The sequence below is a fragment of the Cyanistes caeruleus genome, chromosome 2, assembly GCF_971803275.1.
Source record: "Cyanistes caeruleus chromosome 2, bCyaCae1.hap1.1, whole genome shotgun sequence".
In the NCBI taxonomy this organism is placed as follows: domain Eukaryota; kingdom Metazoa; phylum Chordata; class Aves; order Passeriformes; family Paridae; genus Cyanistes; species Cyanistes caeruleus.
The window spans coordinates 67979842-67993298 of NC_141702.1; the positions used below are offsets into that span (position 1 = coordinate 67979842).

The following is a 13457-nucleotide window of genomic DNA, read 5'->3' on the forward strand; positions in this document are numbered from 1 at the left end:
GTAGAATTGTATGATCAAGGAATCTGCCTGCTATAACTAAAGCACAGGATCTAACATTACTATTGGTCAATCAACCTAAGCAGACAGATTTCTAAGACACCTGGGCTCCTTAGAGCTGCCTTGATTCTCAGCAAAGTTGCTAGTTACTAAATATGTTTTCAAACACTACCAATTACTTTAAGCCAACTTATTTTGGAAAAGCTCAAATATTGTTCCTTGAGGGTGAAAAAGTTAAAAGCAGAGTTGACACAGAATGAGGCTTTAGCAATTTAGTCCCAAGGCTGTTGCTTTGAACACTCCCACTGGGAAATAGTATGCAACATCAAAGTTGTGTGCAGGTGAGTTTGCCCCATCCTTCCAACTTGTTTTCCCTTACCTTTATTAAATCCTCTTAGCTTTGTCAACCTGCTGTAACTGCTGTTTCATGAAATTGATAATATTGTGCCTTGTGCTCAACTTTCACTTTATTAACCAGAGCAAAGCAGTCTGCTGTAAATCTCCACAACACCTAACCTTTGTGATTCAATGATCTTTGGTTCTTCTCCAACAATTAAAGGATTGTCTTATTTCAGTGTACAGGTCTTCTACAAACTTCCTAGATTAAATTTCACAGAGAATGGGTTTAACTGAATGCATAAGGTAGATTCTTGGAAAATAAATTATTCCTAATTCCCCTGGCACAGGAACAATTGCTGTCCTTCTAAGGACACGTCAAGATTTATGAACCATCTTTATCTGAACTACCATTTACAAGAAGGGGTAATTACCAAGCCTTTCAAAGTAGCTGTATTCATTCAAGCACAGCAAATGCTAAACACTAAACAGTATTACTACAGTATTTTACTATATCAAAAAGATGGAAAACATGGCACATGTTAACAAAGTTTAATATTTAGCATTCTTTTAAAAATAAATGTTATTTTAAACACAGAAGAGCCTCTTTAAAGTAATTATGTAGGAATAAAAAAGTACTGTTTCATTGGACAAACTGATATAAACATTACAAGCAATATTTTTTCCTGTTTTTCCTTCTCCTCTCATTAAAATAATTTTGCCACCATCTTATGATTCTTCAGTTGTCTCTCAGGTGTGCATGTAACACAAATCCTGCTATCTGCCGTGGCACAGTAACTGAAGAATCTTTCACAAGAGAGCTTCATCTTCATTCCTCTGTTAAATATTAGTTAACATATATGAAACCAAACCAAACCAACTCAATGAAAAAAACCAACTTTTTGACACTGGATAGCTTTAGAGATTGGCTATCTCTACGAAAATTTTATTTTGAAGAGGCATTCCCACACTGGCCCAGGCCTTGCTGTGCTGATCATTTATGTCATCATGTGACAAAAGCAGCTAAAAAAAGCTAAATTTAACTTCACCAGGTCTGAACTCAAGAAGGTGAAGCCTGTTAAAGTACATCCACTGGTCAATGCCAAGCCTGATTTTAAACATTGCTTTCTCCTCATTAAGTTGAGCATTTCAGCAGCTTTAGACCTTTTAATTCTATATACTTGCATCTTCAGTAGATAAAGTATTTCAAGAATTTTCCCCTCACCCTCCAAAAGAAATAAATTCAAAAATAAATCCCATAAGGTGCCAAAATGGTAGTCTTTACAGGAACTATTCTCCTTTGAAGAAGGATAATAATTTCATTCCCTAGTGTAAGCCAAACTAGTTTCCACAGCCCTTCCCATCCAGACTGCCCTCACTCTTCATATTAACCTAAGTATCTGCTTTAGTGAATTAAGATTAAAATATTTTTAACCTACATATAGATAGCATCCAAATCATTGCTCATTCTTCTTTTACTCAGCCAGCTAACTTAACTGAACGGTAAGCCATTGCAAAGGTAAAAAAAGTCAGTGAGATTCAGCAGAAATACATACCAAAATGTCACACAGAACAGCAGGAAAGCAGAAGGGTGACATAAGAGATGCTGCTCAGCAAGAGGTTTTCGCATGAAAACATTTTCTCCTGCAAATGATATAATTCAGATTTATCTGGCTGCATCCAAAAGAGGCAGAAGCTATGGTCTAAGATGATGAAGCTACTGAAACTGTAATAAAGACATTTATGAGCAGAAGCATTAGATAATGCTACGTGCCATAAATTAGTGCGTCAATAACACAGCATTTGGAAACTGAGATTTGTGATCTACCACCCTTTTATGGTCTGGCTTAAGCTATTAGGGTCTTTACCATGTACTTCCCAGAGGATGAGCAGCAAGTATTGTTACTGGGGCTCTCCTACGTGATCATAACTCATAGCTGAGTTGTCACTGATTCTCCCAGACAACCTTTAGGATGAAGGATCTTTCCTACGAGCACAGGTGTGATCACACCTCTCCACTACTTTTAGGAAAATAATTATCTTGCTTTAAGTCTCTCTTTTACTTCTTGTTGCTGTCAAGCCTGAATATATGGCTCTCTCTCACTCCTCAGTACATCAAAGACACACCTGAGGTATCTTTTTGCTAATATCTCCAGTTTACTTAACCTATGGTTTTACACCACAGTCAGCAGGTGCCCTTTGCCCACTACAACGCTGTAAAATGGAAGAACAGCAGATTTCCCCTGCTCCTCCAAGGAGCCTGTCCCTGATCCTGCAATTTAACAGCACATGGACATCATCACAGGACCTAATCATAATTCCCCCATGCTGACAAGTGATTTTTAGACAACCTACAGGGTCTCAGCCACAAACCATTTGTGGGAGATATGCTGCTAATTACCATGTGTAGGATGCCACTTTAACACATGGCTTAGATAAGGTAGGATGTCATTAACACATGGCTCAGTTAAGAAGGAATCTTTTTCACTACTTTAACATCAGATTATCAGGTAGGTAAATCCTCAGCTGCACCACCACATCAAATCCTGCTAATTGGAACTGTCTAGTGACTTTTCTTAGCATTAAGGGCTGAAACCAACTGCAAATTTTGGGAAAGAAAAAATCAGTTAGCTCCTCTGAAATTATGGCTACAAGGCAAATCTGATTGAACCTAAACCACAAATAAGAATCTTGAAATAATTGGTTTTGCATTTGTACAGAAATACAGCTATAGCAAGTTTCTGAACCATGAAAATAAATACAGAATTGAAATGGGAAAAAACTCCTCAACTTTTCATTCTGTTTTTCTAAGGTAGTTGGCACAAAGTCACACAAAATAGAAATTGTTTTCAAGGTGTTGTGGGTCTTCTTGAGGACGACAGTCTTAGTCTTTGGTCTTTGCTCAGGTTGTAGATCATAAATCCAGAATTAAAAAAACATGTTGAAAATTTCATATAATACCAAAATATTGTAGCTTTATACAGTCAGATATATAACAACACATTTTCCAGAAGATACAGTATGCAAAACTATAAATTTGACTCTCTTTCTTATTATTTCTATGAAGAAATCTCATTAGACTCACAGCCCTTCAGCTGTTCCTCACTCTGGTCAAAAAGGCTCATTTAAAATCAGGATTTGAAGAAGACAGAAAGAAATACAAAACAAGAAAACCTGGAAAGGTAAAATTACTGAGAGGGGGAGGGTTGTTTGTTTTACTTTCAGGCGTGCAATGCTGTTGCATCTTTCAAAACTCCAGCCATGCATATGTGCATGCTCTTAATGACATAAAAATTCAGAGAACACAATGCTTTTTCTTTCTTTCTTTCTTACAGAATAGTAACTAGAAAATATCCTGAACTGTATGGACATCCAAAGGTCAAAACTCACGGAAACTGAGCTGAATCAAAAGGGCAAGGTCACTGATGTGAAGAAAGGCAGTTTAGTTAATATTAGCACAACTCTCCAATTAGCACTGCTGAGAAGCAGCATTTAACCTGAGCAGAACTCACATCTGACAAGGCACTGCTTATTCCAAGTTAGCTCAATTATTTTCACTTGGCAGAACACAGTGCACATGGATGTACCAGGAGTGCTGCTGAAAAATTATCTCTCATGAAGGACCACAGCAGCAGTAATTTTACTCCTTGCCTTTGAGAAACTCAGGTTCCACTTCCTATAACTATGTTCTAAGCAGGCATTGTAAATTACTCTTTTCCTCAGTCCCGTTTAAAAGAGATTCAACAGATATCCAGAATGAATATGTGCATAGGAAAAATGCCATTTTCTGGCCCTTCCCTGGACCAAGGGACTCATTTGTGATGAACACCGATCTATTCTGATGGACAGAAACTATAAGAATGAGATTCAGCCAGCAGTAACTCCTTCTGGAGTTACAAACCACCCTGCTGTAGTTTTGAGAATTTTAGGACTAAATTGAGATCTTGCCACTGCTTTAGGATGGTATTAACAATTGATCCCAGAGGGATGAGGCAAATGATACTTTTAGGAGTATGGGCTCAAAGCCAAGTACCAATCTTTATTTACCAGTGCTCACTTCTCTCTTCTGTTTTATGCACAAGTTGCTTTGCATATACAAAATCAGACTTTCTGAGCTCCTTGAGTTATCTGCTGAGAAGGATCCAGGTCCAGGAAATCAGAACTGTGAGTGGATTTCTCATCAGTTTTATGGTATTTCTGGAGAACCAGAGATAGAAATGGTGCCCTTTTTTTCCCCTCTTTTTTTATTACTACCTATTAAATAATTAAAATTATGTCATTTCCCACCCCCCTTTCTTTTTCTTCCTTTTCCAAAATATTTTTCATTCTGAAGAAAGCCACAGCTCCTGATACTGCCAGGTTCTTGTCAGACTCCTGCCTTCAAACTGGCCATCTCTTGACTCAGATATTTAAAACAAGATATTTAGCCTCAGTCAATTTCCAATCTCAAGACTTATTTCTTGTTTGCTTTCAGAAAATTTCTAACCAGCTTTAAACAGTGTGCATATCTCTAAACTGATCTTCTCAGAAACTGCACTTCAGCATGATCTGAAGTTTTAATAATAAAATCTCAGAATTAAATAGTAGATTAAAGCCAGGAAGAAGTATTAACATGTAAGGTAAAGAAGAAATGTACTTTCAAGTCATATTAAGAACAAAATTTCACTAGGAAATTGAGTTCATGAAGCACTACATATAAAGTAAGTAGACTGGAGCAGACACATTGCTGTGAACAGAAGCACAGAGAAGCACAAAAGCAGTGGAAAAAAGTTCCTTAAGACAAACTGAAAGAACCGTACCATGGGGAGGAGGCAGTACTATTTTCAGGATATAACTGTTTACACATTTGTGCTCCACAGGAGAGGGCTGGCAACTACATTTTATGCATACTGGAACAGAAAGTTTTGAACTCTTGCAGGAAAGGCTGCCAGGCCACCAGCTCCTTCCCACTTCCCCAGCTCCCAGCAGAGCACTGGGTGACTGATTTCAGGCCATCTCCCGAGGGACAGCCGCTTTTCGGGCACTCACGGGGTAGCAGACTGCTGCTTCTCCAGATGGAGATGGGACAGAGCTCACTGATCATAATTCAGAGATGGGACAGAGCTCACTGATCATAATTCAGCACATGGCACCACTTCTCACAAACTTTCTTTCAAGTAGCTCACAGTTACGCAGTCCATAGAGGTGTGCTAGCAAATTCCAGCGAGGCAAGCCAATTTTTTTGGTAAAGAAAAAAGGCAACACACTAAAACAAAGATCAGAGAGAGTCTTAACTAAGAATTTGAAGCAGAAGTACCAAACTGAATTTGGAAATCATCTTGTTCAGGGATTTAATTTTTTTTTCTTATCATTTAAATTAAAAAATGAAGACAAAGCTAACTTGTACAAGAAAGTAACAAATCTAGGCAGAACTAAATACCATCTAAATAAATGACATAACTTAGTCAAGTTTGGAGATAAATAAAGCTGAGTCAAAAGCCTCTTCCAGAAATGTATTTAGAAATAAAACAAAATCTTTTTGCAAATTATGAAGTTGATGCATAGTACAACTGGAATTACATCATATATTATACAGAGTGCATCACACAATCTTTACCCACAATCTTTATTAATCTAATCTTTACTCACACATATGCCACATCATGCAAATGAAGTTCTGCTAAATTGATGTGTTAAGATAGTGAGTGTAATCACAGAAGGAAAAGGGAAGGTAAACCAACCCCTTTTAGTGTTGTACCATGCCTTTCCACAGTGCTCTAAGACAGGACTGTAAGGGAGCCCAAGCCTTTCTAACGAGAACTATGTATTTTTTGGCATGGATATTTAGAAAGAATGTTTTCCACGATGACAAGACTTTTTCCAAGGTAAGTTTCTCAGATACTATATAAACTCCAGTCTCCTTGGTGGCCAGAATGAGACTGTCACACCTGCCAGAAATTTAACTGTGGGTGTACATACTCCCCTCTCCTTCTGCTGAAGTATGAGCCTCAGCATCACTGCTCTGCTAGAAAAGCAGAGCCAGGCATGAGTTTGGGCATCACTTGGTCTGGTAGTGAGTGGGTTATTTTTTGGGGGAAGAGGGGGGGAGGGAGAGAAAGGAGGACGGACAGGGACCAAAACAAACAAACAAAACAAACAAAACTATTCAAAGTGTTTGGACACAATGATGTGGAAACCAGTTCAAAGGGATAAGGTAATTTTGGGTGGTCCTAAGGTGAAATGAAATAGCCATTATCCCTTTTCCTGCAAAAGGAAATGTCACACATCTGAGAAGAAAAAAAACTAGTAAGGAAGGCAAAAATATGTTTACAGTAGCTGCTCAGACTCTAAATGAGAGCTGCAGTGTCCTTTAATACTTGAGTGCTTATTTCTATGGGCGGTTAAAATTTCTGTCTTTTAAGGAAAAATGCAAATAAGTACCATGTACGGCCTCCTGATCCATTTGCATTTTCAAAGGAAAACAAAGAATGCTTGCTTTGGAAGAACATCTAAGAACTAACATTTTCTGAAATAAGTCCCTTGACAAGTAGAATGCTAACAGCATAGGTGAAACATAACTTCAAGCCCAGCCTCTTTGTATGTAACCTGCACATAGAGTAAGAAACCACAAATGACTGGTGTGTCTACACTCAGACTTAAACTCACAGTTTCTACTAATACCATAATACTTCTGACCTAACTTCATTTTCACATCTGTACAGCATCATAACAGCCAAAAATGGTTAGATGCATCATCATATCTGCACCTGATTTCACATTCCCCCTTACAGAATGGTGCAGATGCATGCATTTAAATCCACGCTGCATTATCACACACTTCCCCCTTACTGCTGATAATTCTTAATGATCACTTAATTAGTTCTGGCATTATACATAAACATTCTATTAATTCTGGTGTCATTTGTATGTTAAAAATACAGCCTGAAGTAAGTAAAACAATTTGACCAGAATGGCAAAAAATTTGGATTTCCCATTTTCCGAGAGAAGAAAAAGTAACTGTTCCCATCACTGTGTTCATCCCATGACTGTGGTATCTCAGAATTAAAAATTGTGTCTATCCCAGCTGCCTAAAGGAAAGTATCCACACCCTGCAGTCCAAATTCATATAACTGTAGTCTAAATAGTATTTTTTTTCTTTTTTTCCCCTATCTCTTCTCCCCAAGTTCATTTGGGCCATTTTTTCCTAGGCATTATCTATTGCAGTAACATTGCCACAACAATTCTGAAACTGCAGATCTGAAAGGAAATCATGTTGTAATTCACTTTAAATGTAATAATAACAATACTACAATTATTACTACTAATAATAACAAAACCAATTCAAAATACATTCCCATCGAGGAACAATTTTCTCAACTTTTGATGGCAAGATTAATTAATCTATGTGATTTTTCAGCAAGTCCCTGTCATAAGTAACACTGGACTCTTAGGTGCTCCAAGCCCCACAATATTTAGTGACCCTGCAGTGTCCCTACCTCACCAGAGCATAAGGGAGCTGCAGTGTTTAAATCATGAGGTTATTTAATGCCAAATCATGGCCCCGCCATGAGTGGTATTTGTTAAGACTGAGACATCCAGTTAATGTCTTTAAAATGCATAAACTTTGGGGTGCAGTCCTGCCTTTGAACACCTTTAGAGCAGACTCCATGTGTAACTCCTGTGATCTGAAAAGCTTTCTGGCTTTCTCCAGGCAGGGGCAGGGCTCGTCCCCAGGAGACAGAGATCACCTGCAGGTGAGCACACTGGACAGGAAACAGGCATGCTGCCAGCCCTGTCAGGAACCAAAAATCAGCAGCCAAAAAGCTGAACCCAAGATGGAATTGTAACTAAGAAGCTCCCCTAATGGGAAAATATCATTCCAAAAAAAGAGTGGGTGAGGGGTGAGGGGTTGTCACTCGATGTGACCGTGCAGCGTGATCATATGGTGGAAGGAACCAGAGAGGGGCTGCCTGCCTGCTTCAGGGGCTGAACACCTCTGCTGTAACACTTGTGCTGACACCAGGAAAGAGGATAAAAATTGGCTCTCTGTGAACATCTAGTCTCTGCTCACCAGCACAGGAGACAAGACACACCTGTCCAAACATGTCTGGAACTGGTCCTCCCACTTGTATACCCAGAAAACATCTCCTTTTTCCCCCCTCCAACCTTTGCAAAAAAATGCTAGAAAAGGAAACCTGTAGTTTCCTGCAGTATGACCTGCAGAAATTAAGAGGACTGCCATCTGTAATCAGCCTTTAAAAGTATCTAAACGTCCTATAGACTTGCAGTCACTGCACTGTCCCAGGGAGGAAATACCTTTCAGGCAGAGGAAGGAACCAAGCCCAAGTTACAGAATTATTTTATAAAAAGATGACAATTACTTAATCTGCAGTAGTTTTCTTAACACATCCTTCCTTTTCTGTTGCTTTTTTTGTAACCAGAAAACAGTTCTTCGCATTAACTTTATAAGAACTCTCCTAAGTTATCAGTGGCTTCCTTAAAGAGGCAAGGGCTTGGTGGTGGATGGGAGAGGGGGAAAGGGTCAATCTCATGGCACACACTAGGTCCAGCTTCCTCAGGGCTTGATGTTAGGATAACCAACACACATTTAAAATACAGTCCACATCCACGGTTTGCTTTCTGATTCACTCTATCATAACATACTCCTCATATGTACGTGAATGACCACAAAGCCCTTCTATTGCAAATAAAGGAGAAGAGTTACTTAGTCACAAATTACCTGTTCTTAGACATGGCAAGTTGAAATAGCAATGACAGCGGCCAACTTAACTACTAATGTGATTATTTTCCTTCAAATTAAAACCTTGGAAGGAAATAAACAGTTAAGTTTTGTTAATGAAAGGTTAAGGTTGCCAGACACAGTGTGGACCATTTCAAATGTCTCATTCTGTGATAAGAGAAAAATACATTCAGAACATAAAAGTTTACAACCAGAAAACCATTTAACAATACTTTTCTTGACTAATATTCTCACAATGACCACCTACAGTCATCCATTTAGATCATTCTTTTGATGTTGCAGGGCCAATGAGAAATATACTTGTCACCAAGTAGATTTCATTATGGAGAAAATCCACATTTAATTTCTATTAGTTTTTTAAATACACTTATTTGGTGCAACAAAAGGATAATTTGGGGCCTGAAGATAACAAAAATCTTTAGTTGCTTATATCACAGAAGAAAATCAAATAATCTTTTACTTTAGAGCAGCTAGACTTTCTGAATTACATGGGCATAGCTTATGGAATTTACTAGGGAAAAAAATTCCAACCCCTTTGTCCAAAACAATCCCTTGACCAGATGCTACCACCTGAGATAAAACAGAGGAGCTATTAAAAGCGTGTCCTCTGCACAGGTGTCACTTCCTTCCTGTGTATTTTAACTGGGAAGACAAGTGATGCAATTTACTCTGTCACACTGTTTATAACGCTTCCTCCTTCAGTAATCAGCTCAGATGTGGGAGTGGGAACCAGCGTCTCTTACAGAGAGGATCTGGAAAATGCCATCTACCCCTCAGCTCTTTATTTTCACTCTTGGTAATTTACCAAGTACTTGCCTCTGTCATATGAATGTTACCAAGGCTTTGATGTCTTCAACATTAACAACTGCGGCTGGCTTCAGCATTCTCTGGTACCTATAATCATGCTTTACATCATTAGAAAATAGTAACTACAGCATAACAGCATGAAAGCACCAGGACTATTCACCAACAAATAAAAAGATTGATCTGTTTTCTTTGTGAGTTCAGATAACACAAGCCATGCTTAACTGGCTCATTACATGTAAGTGCATAATAAAGCTGTAAAACTAAATGAATTGCCAATACAGACTAATTATTTCACATTTACCCAAGATGATGGCATCCAAACAAGACTACTGCATTCCAAAGCAGGTTCCTTAATTAATGTCATGTAATAAGAAGGTATCTTTATTTTATACTTAAGTTCAGAGTAAGATGAGCAATGTGAAACAGTGCAGTCATTGCCAGGACATGTAAGGACCAAAATGAGCTAACAAGTTTTATATTATAGTTTAAGGATCCAGTCCAAAAATGGGAAAGTATAGGAAGCAAGAAAAGGCCAATGAATATGCTATTTTTTATGGTTATGGTTATGGGGATATATATGATAGCAAAAAAAGAGGATGATTTGTGACTGTATTTCTCCTCACTAAGAGTTTAGCCTAATGTTTCTTTTTCACTTTAAATGTTCTCAAGAAATATATTACGACAAGTTTAATGTGATAAGACAAATGGTGGCGATCTGCTGAGCAAGCTTTTATGTACTTCAGCCTTGACCTGCAATATCTCTAACACAAACCAACTGAAGCAGAAAAGGGCACTTACTCTAAATTATGCTTTATTATGGGACAGAAATTCTAGAAAAAAATTGACTAAATCTGCCAAAATTATTTTAATTCTACCTTGCAATGGACTTGAAAGTAGATTTTAAAGACAGGAGTTTCACTACCTGAATATATTCTGTCAGCAAAACTTCCAAATGGCAACAAAAAGGACAATGACAAAGTTATTAGAATTCCAAATACAATAAGAATTGCATAGTTCTTGTAAGTTCTTATAAGCAAGAGTATCTAGCTTAGAGCACCTTGTGAACTGAGGACAGGCACTCAAAAAGGGAAAAGTGCTTTATAAAAACAATTTAATTTCATTTATTGATTAGTCACAGTTCCTTGAAACAAATCTACTGAAAAGAATCTAGCAGAAATCCATACTGAAATGAGAGGGCATGGAATGGTATGAAGGAATGGCATGAATTAGAGATATAGGAAGGAACTATATTAAAACCTGAAGAAGGAAAATGAAGAAATGCATGAAATACATTGACACTCAGACATCAAAAACCCTGGAAAGATAGATAAAAGCCAGCACATGAAATTGAATATTTTAAGCTCAAGAAACATTCTGAAGCACTTCACAGAAATAGCTCATGAAAGATTACATTACACAGCAGGCTTATTTCTCAGAATACACTTTTAGCAAGGTTTGTGACTATCTGGTTATATGTACAAAAACACATCTCTTTTTATCAGAAATGTCATGCAAGAATCCATACCACACAAAAAATAGATTTTTCCATTCGTTCACAAAATTTAGACTTACCTTCAACTAGTTAAGGAGGAAATTGACAACAATAAATTGGTGTATTTATGAGTTAATGAAATACACTGGGGAAAAATATCTGTTATGACTTGTTCCAAAAAATCTGTGAAATATTATTAAAAGAAAACATTAAAATGATAAAATAATAACTACCATCTTGCCTTCATGCACATATGAAAGAGAATTGTTCTGTCTAATGTTAAGAGTAAAACAAGTTCTACTGAAAAGGATCAAATTTAATCAAATAGTTTATTTATAATTGAAAAAAATCTTTCTAGTGACAGGCTACTTCTCCAGGAAGTATATACATACTGTAAATACATACTGAAAATCTGTGACTGTCAAGACCCAGGACTCTATACAATGCAGAAGAAACATAAAACAATTTTAATAAAATATTAGCATTTTAACAAGCAGTAACAGACAAAAGGCCTAAGTTACCAATGTGCAGTTCACAGCTACACAATATTTCTTAATATGTATTTGCTAGTATGATAATACATAAGTAGAATGCTAAGCAGAAGCTACAGTACTTTTCATCAGCAAATTCAAATTACTATCTTAAAAAAAAACCAAAACAAATCATAAGATATGGCTAAGAAGTGCTCTATCCCTTGAACTGCCACTTGGAATTCAGCAACACCTCCACAAGACTGAAAGAAAGCTATGTTACAAATATTTAGCAAGATTAATTAGCAAAGAAAAAAAACAAACCTACAGGTATTATGAGTTGGTGAGACAAGAGAAACAGTATTAATTCATCAAAAGCAGTAATGGAACTCAACATAAGTAATGCCTACTCAATATGAGTTTTTGGAACATTAATTTTGTAAAATTTATATTTAGAAGGCTATAGACTTGGTTAAGTTTATTACCACCACAGATTTGTTTCTATGAAGATCTGGTACAACACAGTATCTCAGTTAAGAAACTAATACAGTATAAAAACTACAATTTTCACTGAATTGCTTAAAAATCTAAATTCAGAAAACACCCTGCAATTATTAATAGTAGGTATTCATTTCTTTGTTCTTTCTTTTCCAACTTGCTCAGTCCATTTAAGACATTGACAGCCAGGGTTTTACCACTTGCTTAAGAGCTAAAGAAGAAAGGATTTAGATGTTTTAAAATTATAATTCTTGATGGCATAGTTTTTTATTTCAAAAGTTTTCATCTCTTGAAATTGGTTTTAAGCACATATCTTTGATGAAAATTAATTACTTACTTTATTTTTATGATGGTCTCCATAATTTACATCCATGTTGCAGATACAGTCAGGCTTTTTGACCTCCCAATAACATTGTGATAATAAGCTCATTAAAGACTAGAAGTGGACCAGTGGCTACTGTAACACTTTAGATTAATCACCTTTTGTTCTCATATTAAAGGAAGTGAATGTTTCCTTTTCTAAATACAAATATTGTGGCTATGCAATACTGGCCAACTTACTGTGGCTGCCTTAATGGAATCTAATATAAAAGTCAGGCCTTCCTTCACCCTTAAGAACTTCTAACAAATCTTGCTGAAACAGAAAATTGAAAATATTAGGAATATTTTCAAATTACATATTGGATTCTGAATGATAACATTGTATAGGTTTCATGTTACAACAACTGAAGGATAAATATATTTTATACCAGAATACACTCGTGTTTCCTAAAAATGCTAACAACCACTAATATAAAAGCTTCTAACAATTTCTGGAAAGCTATGAAAAAACCCCAAACTTTTACATAAGTGCAAGTAATGCCATTTGTAGGACATTTAACTGTAATTACAATGCAGGTATCTCTTAGGTCAAAGAAACATTGACACTCAATCTTTCACTCTCCCAGTTTAAGAAGCCTTTCTTCAATACTTTATACAACACTTAAGTCAGCCTGATGTAATTTTTCAGTAATTCCAGAAGGCCTACCATGCAAAAAATACAGATCACTGTTGAATACCTTGCTCATTTATTGTAACTTAACCTTACTATGCCAGAGACACCTATAAAAGAGAGCCC

At 36.8% G+C, this 13457-nt stretch overlaps 1 protein-coding gene across 8 annotated transcripts in view; it reads right to left on the minus strand.

Annotated features, from left to right (window-relative positions):
• The window catches only part of CHRM3 (cholinergic receptor muscarinic 3), a 262933-nt gene that overhangs the window by 202940 nt on the left and 46536 nt on the right, over positions 1–13457 (minus strand). For 2 of the 8 annotated variants that reach the window (XM_086877699.1, XM_086877696.1), the window contains exon 2: positions 1890–1977. The exons of the other annotated variants lie outside the window; for them this stretch is intronic. The gene's annotated coding sequence lies outside the window, so the exon portion shown is untranslated. The remainder of the gene's footprint in view (positions 1–1889; positions 1978–13457) is intronic. 8 annotated transcript variants of the gene reach the window in all.